Source organism: Eubalaena glacialis, chromosome 1 (genome assembly GCF_028564815.1).
Source record: "Eubalaena glacialis isolate mEubGla1 chromosome 1, mEubGla1.1.hap2.+ XY, whole genome shotgun sequence".
NCBI lineage: Eukaryota > Metazoa > Chordata > Mammalia > Artiodactyla > Balaenidae > Eubalaena > Eubalaena glacialis.
In genome coordinates, this window is record NC_083716.1 from 144,374,359 (window position 1) to 144,402,024 (window position 27,666).

Below are 27,666 nucleotides of genomic sequence, written 5' to 3' on the forward strand. Positions count from 1 at the left end.
GTGCTGATTTGCACTTCCGGGCTTGCTTGGTTGGCCAAAAAGGGCGTATGCGTTTTTTCCTGAATATATTCAGGAAAAAACGCATACGCCCTTTTTGGCCAAGGGCATCATTGTCAACGTTTTGCTGCTTTTCATGTGCTTTAAAGGCGAGTCGAATCTACCTCCTGAAATCTGTTTCCTGCAATTCTGCCTTGCTTTCAAATCTTCTTCATTGCCTTCCCTCAATATATTTGTGGACGAGAGTTATCATTTATAACTCTGCAGGTTTGTGAATTGCAGTGGCCCTGAGCTCCATTTGTCAACTCGCTTTTTTGGGAGCTGGCCGCAAAAGCGCAGGATTGCTTCAGGCCCTATTCTGGTTCCGGGGGGCAGGCTGAGCCTGTGCTTCATTCTTCTTCCTGATGGGGAAATAGAGTGACCTGTGCCTGTCCCAACACCTAGAGCTAGTCTCTCATTGGTTCCCCGTCTTCCCGTTCATCCTCAGGACAAATTGCAACCTGTACGAAACAAACAGGAGGTTCCAGGTGCTGATTCTCCAAGTAGGGAGATTGTTAGTAAAGCGGCTGGAATGGCGAACCCGAGCACAAGGAGAGGAGAAATGAGGTGCGTTTTAGAAACCTTTCCCGATCACACGGTGTACCATCTTCTGGGTTTCCCAGGCATGTTTTCGATTTAGGAAGATGCCCTTGAACCTGGAGATTTGGGACCCATGGGGTGGGTACCACGCGGTATTACTTTAAACGGTCTGCGTTTGCTCACCCAACCTCACCAATCCTCTCAGCCCCAAGATTGTCCAGCCTTTTGTCTCATCCAGCTGTGGGTCTAGATATGGTCAATCCAGGTTGCATCAGAGCCTCCGAACGGATTTTGTAAGAATTTCTCTCTCTTTCACTGTCTTTGTTTTATGGCGTTCATTTTAAGTAATTTATTTTGATAATGGGGTTGAGCTGCTTTTCCCTGCTGTGTTTATGCCGCTTTACACCCTCTTGATTCAACTCCAGAGAGATATCAATACATAGGTTTTAAGATTCTTGCTAGTCAGATATATTCTTGTGCGGTGAATAGGGGGTGTTGAGTCCAGTTCACTGAGCAGGGAGGAGGTCTTGTCTGTTACATATTTGGCTTATGGAACGGTATGTGAGCTAATTTCAAACCCTTGTTTTATGCATCAGCCCACCTCACCTTTCCCGTTACGCAGCCATAGTGTGTCTTCTAAATGTGTGACTCTGTTCTGTTTTGTAATTCAGTTCAAGTGTAGCGATTTCGACATGCCCTCTATAAGTGATATCTTAGGATAAGGGTCTTTTTCTGTGTGACTTATTTCACTTAGAATCCTCGTCCCTAAATCCACTCATCATGCTGCTACTAGCCTTATGACATTGATTTCATGGCTGAGTGATATTCCATTGTGCCTAAGTACCACAACTTCTTTATCCATTTTTCTCTTTCCTGGGATACTTAAGGTGTAGCTAAGTGGAGGTTCTTGTACACAGAGCAGCCCTAAACTTTGGGGTGCCTGTGTCTTGTTGATTTTTAGTTTTCCCAATTTATACGCCCATGAGTGGAAGTGCCCTATGCTCTGTAAGCTGTGTTTATTACATGTTTCAGGACACACCGTACACTTCTCCAGAGTGGCTGTTGGCAATTGACATCCCACCCCTCAGCCTAGCAAGGCTCCCATGTCTCCATGGCCTGTCCTGCATTTCTGGTGTTTACTCTTTTTGCAGCGTGGCCCTTTTGACCGATGGCAAGCGAGACTTCTTTGTAGTGCTGATTTGCACTTCCGGCTTGCTTGGTTGGCCAAAAAGGGCGTATGCGTTTTTTCCTGAATATATTCAGCAAAAAACGCATACGCCCTTTTTGGCCAAGGGCATCATTGTCAACGTTTTGCCGCTTTTCATGTGCTTTAAAGGCGAGTCGAATCTACCTCCTGAAATCTGTTTCCGGCAATTCTGCCTTACTTTCAAATCCTCTTCGTTGCCTTCCCTCAATATATTTGTGGACGAGAGTTATCATTTATAACTCTGCAGGTTTGTGAATTGCAGTGGCCCTGAGCTCCATTTGTCAACTCACTTTTTTGGGAGCTGGCTGCAAAAGCGCAGGATTGCTTCAGGCCCTATTCTGGTTCTGGGGGCAGGCTGAGCCTGTACTTCATTCTTCTTCCTGATGGGGAAATAGAGTGACCTCTGCCTGTCCCAACACCTAGAGCTAGTCTCTCATTGGTTCCCCGTCTTCCCGTTCATCCTCAGGACAAATTGCAACCTGTACGAAACAAACAGGAGGTTCAAGGTGCTGATTCTCCAAGTAAGGATATTGTTAGTAATGCGGCTGGAATGGCGAACCCGAGCACAAGGAGAGGAGAAATGAGGTGCGTTTTAGAAACCTTTCCCGATCACACGGTGTACCATCTTCTGGGTTTCCCAGGCATGTTTTTGATGTAGGAAGATGCCCTTGAACCTGGAGATTTGGGACCCATGGGGTGGGTACCGCGCGGTATTACTTTAAAGCGTCTGCGTTTGCTCACCCAACCTCACCAATCCTCTCAGCCCCAAGAGTGTCCAGCCTTATGTCTCATCCAGCTGTGGGTCTAGATATGGTCAATCCAGGTTGCATCAGAGCCCCCGAACGGATTTTGTAAGAATTTCTCTCTCTTTCACTGTCTTTGTTTTATGGGGTTCATTTTAAGTAATTTATTTTGATAATGGGGTTGAGCTGCTTTTCCCTCCTGTGTTTATGCCGCTTTACACCCTCTTGATTCAACTCCAGAGAGATATCAATACATAGGTTTCAAGATTCTTGCTAGTCAGATATATTCTTGTGCGGTGAATAGGTGGTGTTGAGTCCAGTTCACTGAGCAGGGAGGAGGTCTTGTCTTTTACATATTTGGCTTATGGAACGGTATCTGAGCTAATTTCAAATCATTGTTTTATGCATCACCCCACCTCACCTTTCCCGTTAAGCAGCCATAGTGTGTCTTCTAAATGTGTGACTCTGTTCTGTTTTGTAATTCAGTTCAAGTGTAGCGATTTTGACATGCCCTCTATAAGTGATATCTTAGGATAAGTGTCTTTTTCTGTGTGACTTATTTCACTTAGAATCCTCGTCCCTAAATCCACTCATCATGCTGCTACTAGCCTTATGACATTGATTTCATGGCTGAGTGATATTCCATTGTGCCTAAGTACCACAACTTCTTTATCCATTTTTCTCTTTCCTGGGATGTTTAAGGTGTACTGAAGTGGAGGTTCTTGTACACAGAGCAGCCCTAAACTTTGGGGTGCCTGTGTCTTGTTGATTTTTAGTTTTCCCAATTTATATGCCCATGAGTGGAAGTGCCCTATGCTCTGTAAGCTGTGTTTATTACATGTTTCAGGACACACCGTACACTTCTCCAGAGTGGCTGTTGGCAATTGACATCCCGCCCATCAGCGTAGCAAGGCTCCCATGTCTCCACGGCCTGTCCTGCATTTCTGGTGTTTACACATTTTGCAGCATGGCCCTTATGACCGATGGCAAGCGAGACGTCTTTGTAGTGCTGATTTGCACTTCCGGCTTGCTTGGTTGGCCAAAAAGGGCGTATGCGTTTTTTCCTGAATATATTCAGGAAAAAACGCATACGCCCTTTTTGGCCAAGGGCATCATTGTCACCGTTTTGCCGCTTTTCATGTGCTTTAAAGGCGAGTCGAATCTACCTCCTGAAATCTGTTTCCTGCAATTCTGCCTTGCTTTCAAATCCTCTTCGTTGCCTTCCCTCAATATATTTGTGGACGAGAGTTATCATTTATAACTCTGCAGGTTTGTGAATTGCAGTGGCCCTGAGCTCCATTTGTCAACTCGCTTTTTTGGGAGCTGGCCGCAAAAGCGCAGGATTGCTTCAGGCCCTATTCTGGTTCCGGGGGGCAGGCTGAGCCTGTGCTTCATTCTTCTTCCTGATGGGGAAATAGAGTGACCTGTGCCTGTCCCAACACCTAGAGCTAGTCTCTCATTGGTTCCCCGTCTTCCCGTTCATCCTCAGGACAAATTGCAACCTGTACGAAACAAACAGGAGGTTCAAGGTGCTGATTCTCCAAGTAGGGATATTGTTAGTAATGCGGCTGGAATGGCGAACCCGAGCACAAGGAGAGGAGAAATGAGGTGCGTTTTAGAAACCTTTCCCGATCACACGGTGTACCATCTTCTGGGTTTCCCAGGCATGTTTTCGATGTAGGAAGATGCCCTTGAACCTGGAGATTTGGGACCCATGGGGTGGGTACCGCGCGGTATTACTTTAAAGCGTCTGCGTTTGCTCACCCAACCTCACCAATCCTCTCAGCCCCAAGATTGTCCAGCCTTTTGTCTCATCCAGCTGTGGGTCTAGATATGGTCAATCCAGGTTGCATCAGAGCCTCCGAAAGGATTTTGTAAGAATTTCTCTCTCTTTCACTGTCTTTGTTTTATGGCGTTCATTTTAAGTAATTTATTTTGATAATGGGGTTGAGCTGCTTTTCCCTGCTGTGTTTATGCCGCTTTACACTCTCTTGATTCAACTCCAGAGAGATATCAATACATAGGTTTTAAGATTCTTGCTAGTCAGATATATTCTTGTGCGGTGAATAGGGGGTGTTGAGTCCAGTTCACTGAGCAGGGAGGAGGTCTTGTCTGTTACATATTTGGCTTATGGAACGGTATGTGAGCTAATTTCAAACCCTTGTTTTATGCATCAGCCCACCTCACCTTTCCCGTTAAGCAGCCATAGTGTGTCTTCTAAATGTGTGACTCTGTTCTGTTTTGTAATTCAGTTCAAGTGTAGCGATTTCGACATGCCCTCTATAAGTGATATCTTAGGATAAGAGTCTTTTTCTGTGTGACTTATTTCACTTAGAATCCTCGTCCCTAAATCCACTCATCATGCTGCTACTAGCCTTATGACATTGATTTCATGGCTGAGTGATATTCCATTGTGCCTAAGTACCACAACTTCTTTATCCATTTTTCTCTTTCCTGGCATGTTTAAGGTGTACCTAAGTGGAGGTTCTTGTACACAGAGCAGCCGGAAACTTTGGGGTGCCTGTGTCTTGTTGATTTTTAGTTTTCCCAATTTATACGCCCATGAGTGGAAGTGCCCTATGCTCTGTAAGCTGTGTTTATTACATGTTTCAGGACACACCGTACACTTCTCCAGAGTGGCTGTTGGCAATTGACATCCCACCCCTCAGCCTAGCAAGGCTCCCATGTCTCCATGGCCTGTCCTGCATTTCTGGTGTTTACTCTTTTTGCAGCGTGGCCCTTTTGACCGATGGCAAGCGAGACTTCTTTGTAGTGCTGATTTGCACTTCCGGCTTGCTTGGTTGGCCAAAAAGGGCGTATGCGTTTTTTCCTGAATATATTCAGCAAAAAACGCATACGCCCTTTTTGGCCAAGGGCATCATTGTCAACGTTTGGCCGCTTTTCATGTGCTTTAAAGGCGAGTCGAATCTACCTCCTGAAATCTGTTTCCGGCAATTCTGCCTTGCTTTCAAATCCTCTTCGTTGCCTTCCCTCAATATATTTGTGGACGAGAGTTATCATTTATAACTCTGCAGGTTTGTGAATTGCAGTGGCCCTGAGCTCCATTTGTCAACTCGCTATTTTGGGAGCTGGCCGCAAAAGCGCAGGATTGCTTCAGGCCCTATTCTGGTTCCGGGAGGCAGGCTGAGCCTGTGCTTCATTCTTCTTCCTGATGAGGAAATAGAGTGACCGCTGCCTGTCCCAACACCTAGAGCTAGTCTCTCATTGGTTCCCCGTCTTCCCGTTCATCCTCAGGACAAATTGCAACCTGTACAAAACAAACAGGAGGTTCAAGGTGCTGATTCTCCAAGTAGGGAGATTGTTAGTAAAGCGGCTGGAATGGCGAACCTGAGCACAAGGAGAGGAGAAATGAGGTGCGTTTTAGAAACCTTTCCCGATCACACGGTGTACCATCTTCTGGGTTTCCCAGGCATGTTTTCGATGTAGGAAGATGCCCTTGAATCTGGAGATTTGGGACCCATGGGGTGGGTACCGCGCGGTATTACTTTAAAGCGTCTGCGTTTGCTCACCCAACCTCACCAATCCTCTCAGCCCGAAGAATGTCCAGCCTTATGTCTCATCCAGCTGTGGGTCTAGATATGGTCAATCCAGGTTGCATCAGAGCCCCTGAACGGATTTTGTAAGAATTTCCCTCTCTTTCACTCTCTTTGTTTTATGGGGTTCATTTTAAGTAATTTATTTTGATAATGGGGTTGAGCTGCTTTTCCCTACTGTGTTTAGGCCGCTTTACACCCTCTTGATTCAACTCCAGAGAGATATCAATACATAGGTTTCAAGATTCTTGCTAGTCAGATATATTCTTGTGCGGTGAATAGGTGGTGTTGAGTCCAGTTCACTGAGCAGGGAGGAGGTCTTGTCTGTTACATATTTGGCTTATGGAACGGTATCTGAGCTAATTACAAACCATTGTTTTATGCATCACCCCACCTCACCTTTCCCGTTAAGCAGCCATAGTGTGTCTTCTAAATGTGTGACTCTGTTCTGTTTTGTAATTCAGTTCAAGTGTAGCGATTTTGACATGCCCTCTATAAGTGATATCTTATGATAAGTGTCTTTTTCTGTGTGACTTATTTCACTTAGAATCCTCGTCCCTAAATCCACTCATCATGCTGCTACTAGCCTTATGACATTGATTTCATGGCTGAGTGATATTCCATTGTGCCTAAGTACCACAACTTCTTTATCCATTTTTCTCTTTCCTGGGATGTTTAAGGTGTACTGAAGTGGAGGTTCTTGTACACAGAGCAGCCCTAAACTTTGGGGTGCCTGTGTCTTGTTGATTTTTAGTTTTCCCAATTTATATGCCCATGAGTGGAAGTGCCCTATGCTCTGTAAGCTGTGTTTATTACATGTTTCAGGACACACCGTACACTTCTCCAGAGTGGCTGTTGGCAATTGACATCCCGCCCATCAGCGTAGCAAGGCTCCCATGTCTCCACGGCCTGTCCTGCATTTCTGGTGTTTACACATTTTGCAGCATGGCCCTTATGACCGATGGCAAGCGAGACGTCTTTGTAGTGCTGATTTGCACTTCCGGCTTGCTTGGTTGGCCAAAAAGGGCGTATGCGTTTTTTCCTGAATATATTCAGGAAAAAACGCATACGCCCTTTTTGGCCAAGGGCATCATTGTCACCGTTTTGCCGCTTTTCATGTGCTTTAAAGGCGAGTCGAATCTACCTCCTGAAATCTGTTTCCTGCAATTCTGCCTTGCTTTCAAATCCTCTTCGTTGCCTTCCCTCAATATATTTGTGGACGAGAGTTATCATTTATAACTCTGCAGGTTTGTGAATTGCAGTGGCCCTGAGCTCCATTTGTCAACTCGCTTTTTTGGGAGCTGGCCGCAAAAGCGCAGGATTGCTTCAGGCCCTATTCTGGTTCCGGGGGGCAGGCTGAGCCTGTGCTTCATTCTTCTTCCTGATGGGGAAATAGAGTGACCTGTGCCTGTCCCAACACCTAGAGCTAGTCTCTCATTGGTTCCCCGTCTTCCCGTTCATCCTCAGGACAAATTGCAACCTGTACGAAACAAACAGGAGGTTCAAGGTGCTGATTCTCCAAGTAGGGATATTGTTAGTAATGCGGCTGGAATAGCGAACCCGAGCACAAGGAGAGGAGAAATGAGGTGCGTTTTAGAAACCTTTCCCGATCACACGGTGTACCATCTTCTGGGTTTCCCAGGCATGTTTTCGATGTAGGAAGATGCCCTTGAACCTGGAGATTTGGGACCCATGGGGTGGGTACCGCGCGGTATTACTTTAAAGCGTCTGCGTTTGCTCACCCAACCTCACCAATCCTCTCAGCCCCAAGATTGTCCAGCCTTTTGTCTCATCCAGCTGTGGGTCTAGATATGGTCAATCCAGGTTGCATCAGAGCCTCCGAAAGGATTTTGTAAGAATTTCTCTCTCTTTCACTGTCTTTGTTTTATGGCGTTCATTTTAAGTAATTTATTTTGATAATGGGGTTGAGCTGCTTTTCCCTGCTGTGTTTATGCCGCTTTACACTCTCTTGATTCAACTCCAGAGAGATATCAATACATAGGTTTTAAGATTCTTGCTAGTCAGATATATTCTTGTGCGGTGAATAGGGGGTGTTGAGTCCAGTTCACTGAGCAGGGAGGAGGTCTTGTCTGTTACATATTTGGCTTATGGAACGGTATGTGAGCTAATTTCAAACCCTTGTTTTATGCATCAGCCCACCTCACCTTTCCCGTTAAGCAGCCATAGTGTGTCTTCTAAATGTGTGACTCTGTTCTGTTTTGTAATTCAGTTCAAGTGTAGCGATTTCGACATGCCCTCTATAAGTGATATCTTAGGATAAGAGTCTTTTTCTGTGTGACTTATTTCACTTAGAATCCTCGTCCCTAAATCCACTCATCATGCTGCTACTAGCCTTATGACATTGATTTCATGGCTGAGTGATATTCCATTGTGCCTAAGTACCACAACTTCTTTATCCATTTTTCTCTTTCCTGGCATGTTTAAGGTGTACCTAAGTGGAGGTTCTTGTACACAGAGCAGCCGGAAACTTTGGGGTGCCTGTGTCTTGTTGATTTTTAGTTTTCCCAATTTATACGCCCATGAGTGGAAGTGCCCTATGCTCTGTAAGCTGTGTTTATTACATGTTTCAGGACACACCGTACACTTCTCCAGAGTGGCTGTTGGCAATTGACATCCCACCCCTCAGCCTAGCAAGGCTCCCATGTCTCCATGGCCTGTCCTGCATTTCTGGTGTTTACTCTTTTTGCAGCGTGGCCCTTTTGACCGATGGCAAGCGAGACTTCTTTGTAGTGCTGATTTGCACTTCCGGCTTGCTTGGTTGGCCAAAAAGGGCGTATGCGTTTTTTCCTGAATATATTCAGCAAAAAACGCATACGCCCTTTTTGGCCAAGGGCATCATTGTCAACGTTTGGCCGCTTTTCATGTGCTTTAAAGGCGAGTCGAATCTACCTCCTGAAATCTGTTTCCGGCAATTCTGCCTTGCTTTCAAATCCTCTTCGTTGCCTTCCCTCAATATATTTGTGGACGAGAGTTATCATTTATAACTCTGCAGGTTTGTGAATTGCAGTGGCCCTGAGCTCCATTTGTCAACTCGCTATTTTGGGAGCTGGCCGCAAAAGCGCAGGATTGCTTCAGGCCCTATTCTGGTTCCGGGAGGCAGGCTGAGCCTGTGCTTCATTCTTCTTCCTGATGAGGAAATAGAGTGACCGCTGCCTGTCCCAACACCTAGAGCTAGTCTCTCATTGGTTCCCCGTCTTCCCGTTCATCCTCAGGACAAATTGCAACCTGTACAAAACAAACAGGAGGTTCAAGGTGCTGATTCTCCAAGTAGGGAGATTGTTAGTAAAGCGGCTGGAATGGCGAACCTGAGCACAAGGAGAGGAGAAATGAGGTGCGTTTTAGAAACCTTTCCCGATCACACGGTGTACCATCTTCTGGGTTTCCCAGGCATGTTTTCGATGTAGGAAGATGCCCTTGAATCTGGAGATTTGGGACCCATGGGGTGGGTACCGCGCGGTATTACTTTAAAGCGTCTGCGTTTGCTCACCCAACCTCACCAATCCTCTCAGCCCGAAGAGTGTCCAGCCTTATGTCTCATCCAGCTGTGGGTCTAGATATGGTCAATCCAGGTTGCATCAGAGCCCCTGAACGGATTTTGTAAGAATTTCCCTCTCTTTCACTCTCTTTGTTTTATGGGGTTCATTTTAAGTAATTTATTTTGATAATGGGGTTGAGCTGCTTTTCCCTACTGTGTTTAGGCCGCTTTACACCCTCTTGATTCAACTCCAGAGAGATATCAATACATAGGTTTCAAGATTCTTGCTAGTCAGATATATTCTTGTGCGGTGAATAGGTGGTGTTGAGTCCAGTTCACTGAGCAGGGAGGAGGTCTTGTCTGTTACATATTTGGCTTATGGAACGGTATCTGAGCTAATTACAAACCATTGTTTTATGCATCACCCCACCTCACCTTTCCCGTTAAGCAGCCATAGTGTGTCTTCTAAATGTGTGACTCTGTTCTGTTTTGTAATTCAGTTCAAGTGTAGCGATTTTGACATGCCCTCTATAAGTGATATCTTATGATAAGTGTCTTTTTCTGTGTGACTTATTTCACTTAGAATCCTCGTCCCTAAATCCACTCATCATGCTGCTACTAGCCTTATGACATTGATTTCATGGCTGAGTGATATTCCATTGTGCCTAAGTACCACAACTTCTTTATCCATTTTTCTCTTTCCTGGGATGTTTAAGGTGTACTGAAGTGGAGGTTCTTGTACACAGAGCAGCCCTAAACTTTGGGGTGCCTGTGTCTTGTTGATTTTTAGTTTTCCCAATTTATATGCCCATGAGTGGAAGTGCCCTATGCTCTGTAAGCTGTGTTTATTACATGTTTCAGGACACACCGTACACTTCTCCAGAGTGGCTGTTGGCAATTGACATCCCGCCCATCAGCGTAGCAAGGCTCCCATGTCTCCACGGCCTGTCCTGCATTTCTGGTGTTTACACATTTTGCAGCATGGCCCTTATGACCGATGGCAAGCGAGACGTCTTTGTAGTGCTGATTTGCACTTCCGGCTTGCTTGGTTGGCCAAAAAGGGCGTATGCGTTTTTTCCTGAATATATTCAGGAAAAAACGCATACGCCCTTTTTGGCCAAGGGCATCATTGTCACCGTTTTGCCGCTTTTCATGTGCTTTAAAGGCGAGTCGAATCTACCTCCTGAAATCTGTTTCCTGCAATTCTGCCTTGCTTTCAAATCCTCTTCGTTGCCTTCCCTCAATATATTTGTGGACGAGAGTTATCATTTATAACTCTGCAGGTTTGTGAATTGCAGTGGCCCTGAGCTCCATTTGTCAACTCGCTTTTTTGGGAGCTGGCCGCAAAAGCGCAGGATTGCTTCAGGCCCTATTCTGGTTCCGGGGGGCAGGCTGAGCCTGTGCTTCATTCTTCTTCCTGATGGGGAAATAGAGTGACCTGTGCCTGTCCCAACACCTAGAGCTAGTCTCTCATTGGTTCCCCGTCTTCCCGTTCATCCTCAGGACAAATTGCAACCTGTACGAAACAAACAGGAGGTTCAAGGTGCTGATTCTCCAAGTAGGGATATTGTTAGTAATGCGGCTGGAATGGCGAACCCGAGCACAAGGAGAGGAGAAATGAGGTGCGTTTTAGAAACCTTTCCCGATCACACGGTGTACCATCTTCTGGGTTTCCCAGGCATGTTTTCGATGTAGGAAGATGCCCTTGAACCTGGAGATTTGGGACCCATGGGGTGGGTACCGCGCGGTATTACTTTAAAGCGTCTGCGTTTGCTCACCCAACCTCACCAATCCTCTCAGCCCCAAGATTGTCCAGCCTTTTGTCTCATCCAGCTGTGGGTCTAGATATGGTCAATCCAGGTTGCATCAGAGCCTCCGAACGGATTTTGTAAGAATTTCTCTCTCTTTCACTGTCTTTGTTTTATGGCGTTCATTTTAAGTAATTTATTTTGATAATGGGGTTGAGCTGCTTTTCCCTGCTGTGTTTATGCCGCTTTACACCCTCTTGATTCAACTCCAGAGAGATATCAATACATAGGTTTTAAGATTCTTGCTAGTCAGATATATTCTTGTGCGGTGAATAGGGGGTGTTGAGTCCAGTTCACTGAGCAGGGAGGAGGTCTTGTCTGTTACATATTTGGCTTATGGAACGGTATGGGAGCTAATTTCAAACCCTTGTTTTATGCATCAGCCCACCTCACCTTTCCCGTTAAGCAGCCATGGTGTGTCTTCTAAATGTGTGACTCTGTTCTGTTTTGTAATTCAGTTCAAGTGTAGCGATTTCGACATGCCCTCTATAAGTGATATCTTAGGATAAGAGTCTTTTTCTGTGTGACTTATTTCACTTAGAATCCTCGTCCCTAAATCCACTCATCATGCTGCTACTAGCCTTATGACATTGATTTCATGGCTGAGTGATATTCCATTGTGCCTAAGTACCACAACTTCTTTATCCATTTTTCTCTTTCCTGGGATACTTAAGGTGTAGCTAAGTGGAGGTTCTTGTACACAGAGCAGCCCTAAACTTTGGGGTGCCTGTGTCTTGTTGATTTTTAGTTTTCCCAATTTATACACCCATGAGTGGAAGTGCCCTATGCTCTGTAAGCTGTGTTTATTACATGTTTCAGGACACACCGTACACTTCTCCAGAGTGGCTGTTGGCAATTGACATCCCACCCCTCAGCCTAGCAAGGCTCCCATGTCTCCATGGCCTGTCCTGCATTTCTGGTGTTTACTCTTTTTGCAGCGTGGCCCTTTTGACCGATGGCAAGCGAGACTTCTTTGTAGTGCTGATTTGCACTTCCGGCTTGCTTGGTTGGCCAAAAAGGGCGTATGCGTTTTTTCCTGAATATATTCAGGAAAAAACGCATACGCCCTTTTTGGCCAAGGGCATCATTGTCAACGTTTTGCCGCTTTTCATGTGCTTTAAAGGCGAGTCGAATCTACCTCCTGAAATCTGTTTCCTGCAATTCTGCCTTGCTTTCAAATCCTCTTCGTTGCCTTCCCTCAATATATTTGTGGACAAGAGTTATCATTTATAACCCTGCAGGTTTGTGAATTGCAGTGGCCCTGAGCTCCATTTGTCAACTCGCTTTTTTGGGAGCTGGCCGCAAAAGCGCAGGATTGCTTCAGGCCCTATTCTGGTTCCGGGGGGCAGGCTGAGCCTGTGCTTCATTCTTCTTCCTGATGGGGAAATAGAGTGACCTGTGCCTGTCCCAACACCTAGAGCTAGTCTCTCGTTGGTTCCCCCTCTTCCCGTTCATCCTCAGGACAAATTGCAACCTGTACGAAAGAAACAGGAGCTTCAAGGTGCTGATTCTCCAAGTAGGGAGATTGTTAGTAAAGCGGCTGGAATGGCGAACCCGAGCACAAGGAGAGGAGAAATGAGGTGCGTTTTAGAAACCTTTCCCGATCACACGCTGTACCATCTTCTGGGTTTCCCCATGCACGTTTTCAATGTAGGAAGATGCCCTTGAACCTGGAGATTTGGGACCCATGGGGTGGGTACCCCGCGGTATTACTTTAAAGGGTCTGCGTTTCCTCACCCAACCTAACCAAACCTCTCAGCCCCAAGAGTGTCCAGCCTTATGTCTCATCCAGCTGTGGGTCTAGATATGGTCAATCCAGGTTGCATCAGAGCCTCCGAACGGATTTTGTAAGAATTTCTCTCTCTTTCACTGTCTTTGTTTTATGGCGTTCATTTTAAGTAATTTATTTTGATAATGGGGTTGAGCTGCTTTTCCCTGCTGTGTTTATGCCGCTTTACACCCTCTTGATTCAACTCCAGAGAGATATCAATACATAGGTTTTAAGATTCTTGCTAGTCAGATATATTCTTGTGCGGTGAATAGGGGGTGTTGAGTCCAGTTCACTGAGCAGGGAGGAGGTCTTGTCTGTTACATATTTGGCTTATGGAACGGTATGTGAGCTAATTTCAAACCCTTGTTTTATGCATCACCCCACCTCACCTTTCCCGTTAAGCAGCCATAGTGTGTCTTCTAAATATGTGACTCTGTTCTGTTTTGTAATTCACTTCAAGTGTAGCGATTTTCACATGCCCTCTATAAGTGATATCTTAGGATAACTGTCTTTTTCTGTGTGACTTATTTCACTTAGAATCCTCGTCCCTAAATCCACTCATCATGCTGCTACTAGCCTTATGACATTGATTTCATGGCTGACTGATATTCTATTGTGCCTAAGTACCACAACTTCTTTATCCATTTTTCTCTTTCCTGGCATGTTTAAGGTGTACCTAAGTGGAGGTTCTTGTACACAGAGCAGCCGGAAACTTTGGGGTGCCTGTGTCTTGTTGATTTTTAGTTTTCCCAATTTATACGCCCATGAGTGGAAGTGCCCTATGCTCTGTAAGCTGTGTTTATTACATGTTTCAGGACACACCGTACACATCTCCAGAGTGGCTGTTGGCAATTGACATCCCGCCCATCAGCGTAGCAAGGCTCCCATGTCTCCACGGCCTGTCCTGAATTTCTGGTTTTTACACTTTTGGCAGCATGGCCCTTTTGACCGATGGCAAGCGAGACTTCTTTGTAGTGCTGATTTGCACTTCCGGCTTGCTTGGTTGGCCAAAAAGGGCGTATGCGTTTTTTCCTGAATATATTCAGCAAAAAACGCATACGCCCTTTTTGGCCAAGGGCATCATTGTCAACGTTTTGCCGCTTTTCATGTGCTTTAAAGGCGAGTCGAATCTACCTCCTGAAATCTGTTTCCGGCAATTCTGCCTTGCTTTCAAATCCTCTTCGTTGCCTTCCCTCAATATATTTGTGGACGAGAGTTATCATTTATAACTCTGCAGGTTTGTAAATTGCAGTGGCCCTGAGCTCCATTTGTCAACTCGCTTTTTTGGGAGCTGGCCGCAAAAGCGCAGGATTGCTTCAGGCCCTATTCTGGTTCTGGGGGCAGGCTGAGCCTGTGCTTCATTCTTCTTCCTGATGGGGAAATAGAGTGACCTCTGCCTGTCCCAACACCTAGAGCTAGTCTCTCATTGGTTCCCCGTCTTCCCGTTCATCCTCAGGACAAATTGCAACCTGTACGAAACAAACAGGAGGTTCAAGGTGCTGATTCTCCAAGTAAGGATATTGTTAGTAATGCGGCTGGAATGGCGAACCCGAGCACAAGGAGAGGAGAAATGAGGTGCGTTTTAGAAACCTTTCCCGATCACACGGTGTACCATCTTCTGGGTTTCCCAGGCATGTTTTCGATGTAGGAAGATGCCCTTGAACCTGGAGATTTGGGACCCATGGGGTGGGTACCGCGCGGTATTACTTTAAAGCGTCTGCGTTTGCTCACCCAACCTCACCAATCCTCTCAGCCCCAAGAGTGTCCAGCCTTATGTCTCATCCAGCTGTGGGTCTAGATATGGTCAATCCAGGTTGCATCAGTGCCCCCGAACGGATTTTGTAAGAATTTCTCTCTCTTTCACTGTCTTTGTTTTATGGGGTTCATTTTAAGTAATTTATTTTGATAATGGGGTTGAGCTGCTTTTCCCTCCTGTGTTTATGCCGCTTTACACCCTCTTGATTCAACTCCAGAGAGATATCAATACATAGGTTTCAAGATTCTTGCTAGTCAGATATATTCTTGTGCGGTGAATAGGTGGTGTTGAGTCCAGTTCACTGAGCAGGGAGGAGGTCTTGTCTTTTACATATTTGGCTTATGGAACGGTATGTGAGCTAATTTCAAATCATTGTTTTATGCATCACCCCACCTCACCTTTCCCGTTAAGCAGCCATAGTGTGTCTTCTAAATGTGTGACTCTGTTCTGTTTTGTAATTCAGTTCAAGTGTAGCGATTTTGACATGCCCTCTATAAGTGATATCTTAGGATAAGTGTCTTTTTCTGTGTGACTTATTTCACTTAGAATCCTCGTCCCTAAATCCACTCATCATGCTGCTACTAGCCTTATGACATTGATTTCATGGCTGAGTGATATTCCATTGTGCCTAAGTACCACAACTTCTTTATCCATTTTTCTCTTTCCTGGGATGTTTAAGGTGTACTGAAGTGGAGGTTCTTGTACACAGAGCAGCCCTAAACTTTGGGGTGCCTGTGTCTTGTTGATTTTTAGTTTTCCCAATTTATATGCCCATGAGTGGAAGTGCCCTATGCTCTGTAAGCTGTGTTTATTACATGTTTCAGGACACACCGTACACTTCTCCAGAGTGGCTGTTGGCAATTGACATCCCGCCCATCAGCGTAGCAAGGCTCCCATGTCTCCACGGCCTGTCCTGCATTTCTGGTGTTTACATATTTTGCAGCATGGCCCTTATGACCGATGGCAAGCGAGACGTCTTTGTAGTGCTGATTTGCACTTCCGGCTTGCTTGGTTGGCCAAAAAGGGCGTATGCGTTTTTTCCTGAATATATTCAGGAAAAAACGCATACGCCCTTTTTGGCCAAGGGCATCATTGTCAACGTTTTGCCGCTTTTCATGTGCTTTAAAGGCGAGTCGAATCTACCTCCTGAAATCTGTTTCCTGCAATTCTGCCTTGCTTTCAAATCCTCTTCTTTGCCTTCCCTCAATATATTTGTGGACGAGAGTTATCATTTATAACTCTGCAGGTTTGTGAATTGCAGTGGCCCTGAGCTCCATTTGTCAACTCGCTTTTTTGGGAGCTGGCCGCAAAAGCGCAGGATTGCTTCAGGCCCTATTCTGGTTCCGGGGGGCAGGCTGAGCCTGTGCTTCATTCTTCTTCCTGATGGGGAAATAGAGTGACCGCTGCCTGTCCCAACACCTAGAGCTAGTCTCTCATTGGTTCCCCGTCTTCCCGTTCATCCTCAGGACAAATTGCAACCTGTACGAAACAAACAGGAGGTTCAAGGTGCTGATTCTCCAAGTAGGGATATTGTTAGTAATGCGGCTGGAATGGCGAACCCGAGCACAAGGAGAGGAGAAATGAGGTGCGTTTTAGAAACCTTTCCCGATCACACGGTGTACCATCTTCTGGGTTTCCCAGGCATGTTTTCGATGTAGGAAGATGCCCTTGAACCTGGAGATTTGGGACCCATGGGGTGGGTACCGCGCGGTATTACTTTAAAGCGTCTGCGTTTGCTCACCCAACCTCACCAATCCTCTCAGCCCCAAGAGTGTCCAGCTTTATGTCTCATCCAGCTGTGGGTCTAGATATGGTCAATCCAGGTTGCATCAGAGCCCCCGAACGGATTTTGTAAGAATTTCTCTCTCTTTCACTGTCTTTGTTTTATGGGGTTCATTTTAAGTAATTTATTTTGATAATGGGGTTGAGCTGCTTTTCCCTCCTGTGTTTATGCCGCTTTACACCCTCTTGATTCAACTCCAGAGAGATATCAATACATAGGTTTCAAGATTCTTGCTAGTCAGATATATTCTTGTGCGGTGAATAGGTGGTGTTGAGTCCAGTTCACTGAGCAGGGAGGAGGTCTTGTCTTTTACATATTTGGGTTATGGAACAGTATCTGAGCTAATTTCAAACCATTGTTTTATGCATCACCCCACCTCACCTTTCCCGTTAAGCAGCCATAGTGTGTCTTCTAAATGTGTGACTCTGTTCTGTTTTGTAATTCAGTTCAAGTGTAGCGATTTTGACATGCCCTGTATAAGTGATATCTTAGGATAAGTGTCTTTTTCTGTGTGACTTATTTCACTTAGAATCCTCGTCCCTAAATCCACTCATCATGCTGCTACTAGCCTTATGACATTGATTTCATGGCTGAGAGATATTCCATTGTGCCTAAGTACCACAACTTCTTTATCCATTTTTCTCTTTCCTGGGATGTTTAAGGTGTACTGAAGTGGAGGTTCTTGTACACAGAGCAGCCCTAAACTTTGGGGCGCCTGTGTCTTGTTGATTTTTAGTTTTCCCAATTTATACGCCCATGAGTGGAAGTGTCCTATGCTCTGTAAGCTGTGTTTATTACATGTTTCAGGACACACCGTACACTTCTCCAGAGTGGCTGTTGACAATTGGCATGCTGCCCATCAGCGTAGCAAGGCTCCCATGTCTCCATGGCCTGTCCTGAATTTCTGGTTTTTACACTTTTGGCAGCATGGCCCTTTTGACCGATGGCAAGCGAGACTTCTTTGTAGTGCTGATTTGCACTTCCGGCTTGCTTGGTTGGCCAAAAAGGGCGTATGCGTTTTTTCCTGAATATATTCAGGAAAAAACGCATACGCCCTTTTTGGCCAAGGGCATCATTGTCAACGTTTTGCTGCTTTTCATGTGCTTTAAAGGCGAGTCGAATCTACCTCCTGAAATCTGTTTCCTGCAATTCTGCCTTGCTTTCAAATCTTCTTCATTGCCTTCCCTCAATATATTTGTGGACGAGAGTTATCATTTATAACTCTGCAGGTTTGTGAATTGCAGTGGCCCTGAGCTCCATTTGTCAACTCGCTTTTTTGGGAGCTGGCCGCAAAAGCGCAGGATTGCTTCAGGCCCTATTCTGGTTCCGGGGGGCAGGCTGAGCCTGTGCTTCATTCTTCTTCCTGATGGGGAAATAGAGTGACCTGTGCCTGTCCCAGCACCTAGAGCTAGTCTCTCATTGGTTCCCCGTCTTCCCGTTCATCCTCAGGACAAATTGCAACCTGTACGAAACAAACAGGAGGTTCCAGGTGCTGATTCTCCAAGTAGGGAGATTGTTAGTAAAGTGGCTGGAATGGAGAACCCGAGCACAAGGAGAGGAGAAATGAGGTGCGTTTTAGAAACCTTTCCCGATCACACGGTGTACCATCTTCTGGGTTTCCCAGGCATGTTTTCGATGTAGGAAGATGCCCTTGAACCTGGAGATTTGGGACCCATGGGGTGGGTACCACGCGGTATTACTTTAAACGGTCTGCGTTTGCTCACCCAACCTCACCAATCCTCTCAGCCCCAAGATTGTCCAGCCTTTTGTCTCATCCAGCTGTGGGTCTAGATATGGTCAATCCAGGTTGCATCAGAGCCTCCGAACGGATTTTGTAAGAATTTCTCTCTCTTTCACTGTCTTTGTTTTATGGCGTTCATTTTAAGTAATTTATTTTGATAATGGGGTTGAGCTGCTTTTCCCTGCTGTGTTTATGCCGCTTTACACCCTCTTGATTCAACTCCAGAGAGATATCAATACATAGGTTTTAAGATTCTTGCTAGTCAGATATATTCTTGTGCGGTGAATAGGGGGTGTTGAGTCCAGTTCACTGAGCAGGGAGGAGGTCTTGTCTGTTACATATTTGGCTTATGGAACGGTATGTGAGCTAATTTCAAACCCTTGTTTTATGCATCAGCCCACCTCACCTTTCCCGTTAAGCAGCCATAGTGTGTCTTCTAAATGTGTGACTCTGTTCTGTTTTGTAATTCAGTTCAAGTGTAGCGATTTCGACATGCCCTCTATAAGTGATATCTTAGGATAAGAGTCTTTTTCTGTGTGACTTATTTCACTTAGAATCCTCGTCCCTAAATCCACTCATCATGCTGCTACTAGCCTTATGACAGTGATTTCATGGCTGAGTGATATTCCATTGTGCCTAAGTACCACAACTTCTTTATCCATTTTTCTCTTTCCTGGGATACTTAAGGTGTAGCTAAGTGGAGGTTCTTGTACACAGAGCAGCCCTAAACTTTGGGGTGCCTGTGTCTTGTTGATGTTTAGTTTTCCCAATTTATACGCCCATGAGTGGAAGTGCCCTATGCTCTGTAAGCTGTGTTTATTACATGTTTCAGGACACACCGTACACTTCTCCAGAGTGGCTGTTGGCAATTGACATCCCACCCCTCAGCCTAGCAAGGCTCCCATGTCTCCACGGCCTGTCCTGAATTTCTGGTTTTTACACTTTTGGCAGCATGGCCCTTTTGACCGATGGCAAGCGAGACTTCTTTGTAGTGCTGATTTGCACTTCCGGCTTGCTTGGTTGGCCAAAAAGGGCGTATGCGTTTTTTCCTGAATATATTCAGGAAAAAAGGCATACGCCCTTTTTGGCCAAGGGCATCATTGTCAACGTTTGGCCGCTTTTCATGTGCTTTAAAGGCGAGTCGAATCTACCTCCTGAAATCTGTTTCCTGCAATTCTGCCTTGCTTTCAAATCCTCTTCGTTGCCTTCCCTCAATATATTTGTGGACAAGAGTTATCATTTATAACCCTGCAGGTTTGTGAATTGCAGTGGCCCTGAGCTCCATTTGTCAACTCGCTTTTTTGGGAGCTGGCCGCAAAAGCGCAGGATTGCTTCAGGCCCTATTCTGGTTCCGGGGGGCAGGCTGAGCCTGTGCTTCATTCTTCTTCCTGATGGGGAAATAGAGTGACCGCTGCCTGTCCCAACACCTAGAGCTAGTCTCTCGTTGGTTCCCCCTCTTCCCGTTCATCCTCAGGACAAATTGCAACCTGTACGAAAGAAACAGGAGCTTCAAGGTGCTGATTCTCCAAGTAGGGAGATTGTTAGTAAAGCGGCTGGAATGGCGAACCCGAGCACAAGGAGAGGAGAAATGAGGTGCGTTTTAGAAACCTTTCCCGATCACACGCTGTACCATCTTCTGGGTTTCCCATGCACGTTTTCAATGTAGGAAGATGCCCTTGAACCTGGAGATTTGGGACCCATGGGGTGGGTACCCCGCGGTATTACTTTAAAGGGTCTGCGTTTCCTCACCCAACCTCACCAAACCTCTCAGCCCCAAGAGTGTCCAGCCTTATGTCTCATCCAGCTGTGGGTCTAGATATGGTCAATCCAGGTTGCATCAGAGCCTCCGAACGGATTTTGTAAGAATTTCTCTCTCTTTCACTGTCTTTGTTTTATGGCGTTCATTTTAAGTAATTTATTTTGATAATGGGGTTGAGCTGCTTTTCCCTGCTGTGTTTATGCCGCTTTACACCCTCTTGATTCAACTCCAGAGAGATATCAATACATAGGTTTTAAGATTCTTGCTAGTCAGATATATTCTTGTGCGGTGAATAGGGGGTGTTGAGTCCAGTTCACTGAGCAGGGAGGAGGTCTTGTCTGTTACATATTTGGCTTATGGAACGGTATGTGAGCTAATTTCAAACCCTTGTTTTATGCATCACCCCACCTCACCTTTCCCGTTAAGCAGCCATAGTGTGTCTTCTAAATATGTGACTCTGTTCTGTTTTGTAATTCACTTCAAGTGTAGCGATTTTCACATGCCCTCTATAAGTGATATCTTAGGATAACTGTCTTTTTCTGTGTGACTTATTTCACTTAGAATCCTCGTCCCTAAATCCACTCATCATGCTGCTACTAGCCTTATGACATTGATTTCATGGCTGAGTGATATTCCATTGTGCCTAAGTACCACAACTTCTTTATCCATTTTTCTCTTTCCTGGCATGTTTAAGGTGTACCTAAGTGGAGGTTCTTGTACACAGAGCAGCCGGAAACTTTGGGGTGCCTGTGTCTTGTTGATTTTTAGTTTTCCCAATTTATACGCCCATGAGTGGAAGTGCCCTATTCTCTGTAAGCTGTGTTTATTACATGTTTCAGGACACACCGTACACTTCTCCAGAGTGGCTGTTGACAATTGGCATGCTGCCCATCAGCGTAGCAAGGCTCCCATGTCTCCATGGCCTGTCCTGAATTTCTGGTTTTTACACTTTTGGCAGCATGGCCTTTTTGACCGATGGCAAGCGAGACTTCTTTGTAGTGCTGATTTGCACTTCCGGGCTTGCTTGGTTGGCCAAAAAGGGCGTATGCGTTTTTTCCTGAATATATTCAGGAAAAAACGCATACGCCCTTTTTGGCCAAGGGCATCATTGTCAACGTTTTGCTGCTTTTCATGTGCTTTAAAGGCGAGTCGAATCTACCTCCTGAAATCTGTTTCCTGCAATTCTGCCTTGCTTTCAAATCTTCTTCATTGCCTTCCCTCAATATATTTGTGGACGAGAGTTATCATTTATAACTCTGCAGGTTTGTGAATTGCAGTGGCCCTGAGCTCCATTTGTCAACTCGCTTTTTTGGGAGCTGGCCGCAAAAGCGCAGGATTGCTTCAGGCCCTATTCTGGTTCCGGGGGGCAGGCTGAGCCTGTGCTTCATTCTTCTTCCTGATGGGGAAATAGAGTGACCTGTGCCTGTCCCAGCACCTAGAGCTAGTCTCTCATTGGTTCCCCGTCTTCCCGTTCATCCTCAGGACAAATTGCAACCTGTACGAAACAAACAGGAGGTTCCAGGTGCTGATTCTCCAAGTAGGGAGATTGTTAGTAAAGTGGCTGGAATGGAGAACCCGAGCACAAGGAGAGGAGAAATGAGGTGCGTTTTAGAAACCTTTCCCGATCACACGGTGTACCATCTTCTGGGTTTCCCAGGCATGTTTTCGATGTAGGAAGATGCCCTTGAACCTGGAGATTTGGGACCCATGGGGTGGGTACCACGCGGTATTACTTTAAACGGTCTGCGTTTGCTCACCCAACCTCACCAATCCTCTCAGCCCCAAGATTGTCCAGCCTTTTGTCTCATCCAGCTGTGGGTCTAGATATGGTCAATCCAGGTTGCATCAGAGCCTCCGAACGGATTTTGTAAGAATTTCTCTCTCTTTCACTGTCTTTGTTTTATGGCGTTCATTTTAAGTAATTTATTTTGATAATGGGGTTGAGCTGCTTTTCCCTGCTGTGTTTATGCCGCTTTACACCCTCTTGATTCAACTCCAGAGAGATATCAATACATAGGTTTTAAGATTCTTGCTAGTCAGATATATTCTTGTGCGGTGAATAGGGGGTGTTGAGTCCAGTTCACTGAGCAGGGAGGAGGTCTTGTCTGTTACATATTTGGCTTATGGAACGGTATGTGAGCTAATTTCAAACCCTTGTTTTATGCATCAGCCCACCTCACCTTTCCCGTTAAGCAGCCATAGTGTGTCTTCTAAATGTGTGACTCTGTTCTGTTTTGTAATTCAGTTCAAGTGTAGCGATTTCGACATGCCCTCTATAAGTGATATCTTAGGATAAGGGTCTTTTTCTGTGTGACTTATTTCACTTAGAATCCTCGTCCCTAAATCCACTCATCATGCTGCTACTAGCCTTATGACATTGATTTCATGGCTGAGTGATATTCCATTGTGCCTAAGTACCACAACTTCTTTATCCATTTTTCTCTTTCCTGGGATACTTAAGGTGTAGCTAAGTGGAGGTTCTTGTACACAGAGCAGCCCTAAACTTTGGGGTGCCTGTGTCTTGTTGATTTTTAGTTTTCCCAATTTATACGCCCATGAGTGGAAGTGCCCTATGCTCTGTAAGCTGTGTTTATTACATGTTTCAGGACACACCGTACACTTCTCCAGAGTGGCTGTTGGCAATTGACATCCCACCCCTCAGCCTAGCAAGGCTCCCATGTCTCCATGGCCTGTCCTGCATTTCTGGTGTTTACTCTTTTTGCAGCGTGGCCCTTTTGACCGATGGCAAGCGAGACTTCTTTGTAGTGCTGATTTGCACTTCCGGCTTGCTTGGTTGGCCAAAAAGGGCGTATGCGTTTTTTCCTGAATATATTCAGCAAAAAACGCATACGCCCTTTTTGGCCAAGGGCATCATTGTCAACGTTTTGCCGCTTTTCATGTGCTTTAAAGGCGAGTCGAATCTACCTCCTGAAATCTGTTTCCGGCAATTCTGCCTTACTTTCAAATCCTCTTCGTTGCCTTCCCTCAATATATTTGTGGACGAGAGTTATCATTTATAACTCTGCAGGTTTGTGAATTGCAGTGGCCCTGAGCTCCATTTGTCAACTCACTTTTTTGGGAGCTGGCTGCAAAAGCGCAGGATTGCTTCAGGCCCTATTCTGGTTCTGGGGGCAGGCTGAGCCTGTACTTCATTCTTCTTCCTGATGGGGAAATAGAGTGACCTCTGCCTGTCCCAACACCTAGAGCTAGTCTCTCATTGGTTCCCCGTCTTCCCGTTCATCCTCAGGACAAATTGCAACCTGTACGAAACAAACAGGAGGTTCAAGGTGCTGATTCTCCAAGTAAGGATATTGTTAGTAATGCGGCTGGAATGGCGAACCCGAGCACAAGGAGAGGAGAAATGAGGTGCGTTTTAGAAACCTTTCCCGATCACACGGTGTACCATCTTCTGGGTTTCCCAGGCATGTTTTTGATGTAGGAAGATGCCCTTGAACCTGGAGATTTGGGACCCATGGGGTGGGTACCGCGCGGTATTACTTTAAAGCGTCTGCGTTTGCTCACCCAACCTCACCAATCCTCTCAGCCCCAAGAGTGTCCAGCCTTATGTCTCATCCAGCTGTGGGTCTAGATATGGTCAATCCAGGTTGCATCAGAGCCCCCGAACGGATTTTGTAAGAATTTCTCTCTCTTTCACTGTCTTTGTTTTATGGGGTTCATTTTAAGTAATTTATTTTGATAATGGGGTTGAGCTGCTTTTCCCTCCTGTGTTTATGCCGCTTTACACCCTCTTGATTCAACTCCAGAGAGATATCAATACATAGGTTTCAAGATTCTTGCTAGTCAGATATATTCTTGTGCGGTGAATAGGTGGTGTTGAGTCCAGTTCACTGAGCAGGGAGGAGGTCTTGTCTTTTACATATTTGGCTTATGGAACGGTATCTGAGCTAATTTCAAATCATTGTTTTATGCATCACCCCACCTCACCTTTCCCGTTAAGCAGCCATAGTGTGTCTTCTAAATGTGTGACTCTGTTCTGTTTTGTAATTCAGTTCAAGTGTAGCGATTTTGACATGCCCTCTATAAGTGATATCTTAGGATAAGTGTCTTTTTCTGTGTGACTTATTTCACTTAGAATCCTCGTCCCTAAATCCACTCATCATGCTGCTACTAGCCTTATGACATTGATTTCATGGCTGAGTGATATTCCATTGTGCCTAAGTACCACAACTTCTTTATCCATTTTTCTCTTTCCTGGGATGTTTAAGGTGTACTGAAGTGGAGGTTCTTGTACACAGAGCAGCCCTAAACTTTGGGGTGCCTGTGTCTTGTTGATTTTTAGTTTTCCCAATTTATATGCCCATGAGTGGAAGTGCCCTATGCTCTGTAAGCTGTGTTTATTACATGTTTCAGGACACACCGTACACTTCTCCAGAGTGGCTGTTGGCAATTGACATCCCGCCCATCAGCGTAGCAAGGCTCCCATGTCTCCACGGCCTGTCCTGCATTTCTGGTGTTTACACATTTTGCAGCATGGCCCTTATGACCGATGGCAAGCGAGACGTCTTTGTAGTGCTGATTTGCACTTCCGGCTTGCTTGGTTGGCCAAAAAGGGCGTATGCGTTTTTTCCTGAATATATTCAGGAAAAAACGCATACGCCCTTTTTGGCCAAGGGCATCATTGTCAACGTTTTGCCGCTTTTCATGTGCTTTAAAGGCGAGTCGAATCTACCTCCTGAAATCTGTTTCCTGCAATTCTGCCTTGCTTTCAAATCCTCTTCGTTGCCTTCCCTCAATATATTTGTGGACGAGAGTTATCATTTATAACTCTGCAGGTTTGTGAATTGCAGTGGCCCTGAGCTCCATTTGTCAACTCGCTTTTTTGGGAGCTGGCCGCAAAAGCGCAGGATTGCTTCAGGCCCTATTCTGGTTCCGGGGGGCAGGCTGAGCCTGTGCTTCATTCTTCTTCCTGATGGGGAAATAGAGTGACCGCTGCCTGTCCCAACACCTAGAGCTAGTCTCTCATTGGTTCCCCGTCTTCCCGTTCATCCTCAGGACAAATTGCAACCTGTACGAAACAAACAGGAGGTTCAAGGTGCTGATTCTCCAAGTAGGGATATTGTTAGTAATGCGGCTGGAATGGCGAACCCGAGCACAAGGAGAGGAGAAATGAGGTGCGTTTTAGAAACCTTTCCCGATCACACGGTGTACCATCTTCTGGGTTTCCCAGGCATGTTTTCGATGTAGGAAGATGCCCTTGAACCTGGAGATTTGGGACCCATGGGGTGGGTACCGCGCGGTATTACTTTAAAGCGTCTGCGTTTGCTCACCCAACCTCACCAATCCTCTCAGCCCCAAGATTGTCCAGCCTTTTGTCTCATCCAGCTGTGGGTCTAGATATGGTCAATCCAGGTTGCATCAGAGCCTCCGAACGGATTTTGTAAGAATTTCTCTCTCTTTCACTGTCTTTGTTTTATGGCGTTCATTTTAAGTAATTTATTTTGATAATGGGGTTGAGCTGCTTTTCCCTGCTGTGTTTATGCCGCTTTACACCCTCTTGATTCAACTCCAGAGAGATATCAATACATAGGTTTTAAGATTCTTGCTAGTCAGATATATTCTTGTGCGGTGAATAGGGGGTGTTGAGTCCAGTTCACTGAGCAGGGAGGAGGTCTTGTCTGTTACATATTTGGCTTATGGAACGGTATGTGAGCTAATTTCAAACCCTTGTTTTATGCATCAGCCCACCTCACCTTTCCCGTTAAGCAGCCATGGTGTGTCTTCTAAATGTGTGACTCTGTTCTGTTTTGTAATTCAGTTCAAGTGTAGCGATTTCGACATGCCCTCTATAAGTGATATCTTAGGATAAGAGTCTTTTTCTGTGTGACTTATTTCACTTAGAATCCTCGTCCCTAAATCCACTCATCATGCTGCTACTAGCCTTATGACATTGATTTCATGGCTGAGTGATATTCCATTGTGCCTAAGTACCACAACTTCTTTATCCATTTTTCTCTTTCCTGGGATACTTAAGGTGTAGCTAAGTGGAGGTTCTTGTACACAGAGCAGCCCTAAACTTTGGGGTGCCTGTGTCTTGTTGATTTTTAGTTTTCCCAATTTATACACCCATGAGTGGAAGTGCCCTATGCTCTGTAAGCTGTGTTTATTACATGTTTCAGGACACACCGTACACTTCTCCAGAGTGGCTGTTGGCAATTGACATCCCACCCCTCAGCCTAGCAAGGCTCCCATGTCTCCATGGCCTGTCCTGCATTTCTGGTGTTTACTCTTTTTGCAGCGTGGCCCTTTTGACCGATGGCAAGCGAGACTTCTTTGTAGTGCTGATTTGCACTTCCGGCTTGCTTGGTTGGCCAAAAAGGGCGTATGCGTTTTTTCCTGAATATATTCAGGAAAAAACGCATACGCCCTTTTTGGCCAAGGGCATCATTGTCAACGTTTTGCCGCTTTTCATGTGCTTTAAAGGCGAGTCGAATCTACCTCCTGAAATCTGTTTCCTGCAATTCTGCCTTGCTTTCAAATCCTCTTCGTTGCCTTCCCTCAATATATTTGTGGACAAGAGTTATCATTTATAACCCTGCAGGTTTGTGAATTGCAGTGGCCCTGAGCTCCATTTGTCAACTCGCTTTTTTGGGAGCTGGCCGCAAAAGCGCAGGATTGCTTCAGGCCCTATTCTGGTTCCGGGGGGCAGGCTGAGCCTGTGCTTCATTCTTCTTCCTGATGGGGAAATAGAGTGACCTGTGCCTGTCCCAACACCTAGAGCTAGTCTCTCGTTGGTTCCCCCTCTTCCCGTTCATCCTCAGGACAAATTGCAACCTGTACGAAAGAAACAGGAGCTTCAAGGTGCTGATTCTCCAAGTAGGGAGATTGTTAGTAAAGCGGCTGGAATGGCGAACCCGAGCACAAGGAGAGGAGAAATGAGGTGCGTTTTAGAAACCTTTCCCGATCACACGCTGTACCATCTTCTGGGTTTCCCATGCACGTTTTCAATGTAGGAAGATGCCCTTGAACCTGGAGATTTGGGACCCATGGGGTGGGTACCCCGCGGTATTACTTTAAAGGGTCTGCGTTTCCTCACCCAACCTAACCAAACCTCTCAGCCCCAAGAGTGTCCAGCCTTATGTCTCATCCAGCTGTGGGTCTAGATATGGTCAATCCAGGTTGCATCAGAGCCTCCGAACGGATTTTGTAAGAATTTCTCTCTCTTTCACTGTCTTTGTTTTATGGCGTTCATTTTAAGTAATTTATTTTGATAATGGGGTTGAGCTGCTTTTCCCTGCTGTGTTTATGCCGCTTTACACCCTCTTGATTCAACTCCAGAGAGATATCAATACATAGGTTTTAAGATTCTTGCTAGTCAGATATATTCTTGTGCGGTGAATAGGGGGTGTTGAGTCCAGTTCACTGAGCAGGGAGGAGGTCTTGTCTGTTACATATTTGGCTTATGGAACGGTATGTGAGCTAATTTCAAACCCTTGTTTTATGCATCACCCCAC